Genomic DNA, 1,864 nt, shown 5'->3' with positions numbered 1-1,864 from the left:
GGAATCCTCTATGTCACAGTATAGAGATTCCTTTATGTGAGTAAAAGAAGAGAAGAATAGAAGAATGATATAGAGAGAAGAGATGAAGAATTCGAACACAGAGAGGGAGAGAGGGTTCGAATTATAAGAAGAAGAGAAGTGTTAGTGAACAAATAAATAGAAAGAGATGAGAGAGAGAGAGTTTTCGAAAATAATTAAAAATATTTTTGTTTTTATTTTAATTATTAGTTAGAATTTGAAATTATTAAAAGAGATAAATTAAAATTAGACTTTAAAACAATTAGCTAAATAAAAAGATTTTTGAAAAAGATGTTAGTGATTTTCGAAAATTAGAGAGAGAGAAAATTAGTTAGGTGGTTTTGAAAAAGATAAGAAATAGTAAACTAATAAAATCAAACAAAAAAATCAAGTGGTTAATTGAAAAGATTTGAAAATCAATTTTGAAAAGATAAGAAGTTAGAAAAGATTTTGAAATTGAATTTTGAAAAAGATATGATTGAAATTTATTTTGAAAAATATTTGAAAAGGAAATTAAAAAGATTTGATTTTTGAAATTAAAGTTGATTACTTGACTAACAAGAAACTAAAAGATATGATTCTAGAATTTAAAGATTGAATCTTTCTTAATAGGCAAGTAACAACTTGAAATTTTTGACTCAAAACATTAAATGTTAGCATTAATTTCGAAAATCATGAAATAAAAGTAAGAAAAAAATTTTGAAAATCAATTTTTAAAAATTTCGAAAATATTAAGAAAAAATGAAAAAGATTTGAAAAGATAGAATTTTTAAATTGAAATTTTGACTTGACTAATAAGAAACAACTAAATTTTAAAATTTTTTTTTGACCAAGTCAACTCAAAATTTTCGAAAATCCTGAGTAAAATAAGGGAAAGATATTTTTCTTTTGAATTTTTTTTATGAGAGAGAAAAACACCAAATTGAAACAAAACATAAAAATTATGAATCAAAACAACTAATGCATGCAAGAACACTTTGAATGTCAAGATGAACACTAAGAACACTTTGAAGATCAAGATGAACATCAAGAACTTATTGTTGAAAATTTTTAAGAAAAGGAAAACATGCAAGACACCAAACTTAAAAATTTTTAAACTTTAGATACTAATAATTCAAATATGCATATGAAAAATAAGAAAAGACACAAAATAAGAAAAATTAAAGATCAAACATAGAAAATCATCAAGAACAACTTGAAGTTCATGAAGAACACATGCATGAATTTTCGAAAATTTCAAAAAAAAATAAAAAGATGCAATTGACACCAAACTTAAAATTTGACACTAGACTCAAACAAGAAACACAAAATTTTTGGTTTTTATGGTTTTATCAAATTTTTTTTGTATTTTTCAAAAATATTTTTTTGGAAAAATGAAAAAGAAGAAAAATTTTTGAAAGATTTTTGAAAACTTTTTGAAAATAAAATCAAGGTTGAAACAAGAAGAAAATTACCTAATCTAAGCAACAAGATGAACCGTCAGTTGTCCAAACTCGAACAATCCCCGGCAACGGCGTCAAAAACTTGGTACATGAAATCGTGATCTCACACTTTCCTCACAACTTCGCGTAACTAACCAGCAAGTGCACTGGGTCGTCCAAGTAATACCTTACGTGAGTAAGGGTCGATCCCACGGAGATTGTCGGCTTGAAGCAAGCTATGGTCATCCTTGTAAATCTTAGTCAGGCGGATTAAATTGGTTATGAGGTTTTAATAATTAAGATATAAATAAAACATAAAATAAAGATAGAGTTACTTATGTGAATTCATTGGTGGGAATTTCTGATAAGCGTCTGGAGATGCTTTGTTGCTTCTGAACCTCTGCTTTCCTATTGCCTTCTTCCAA

The sequence above is a fragment of the Arachis ipaensis genome, chromosome B07 (genome assembly GCF_000816755.2).
Source record: "Arachis ipaensis cultivar K30076 chromosome B07, Araip1.1, whole genome shotgun sequence".
NCBI lineage: Eukaryota > Viridiplantae > Streptophyta > Magnoliopsida > Fabales > Fabaceae > Arachis > Arachis ipaensis.
The sequence above is the reverse complement of the archived record's forward strand: the minus strand, read 5'-3'. Positions refer to the sequence as shown.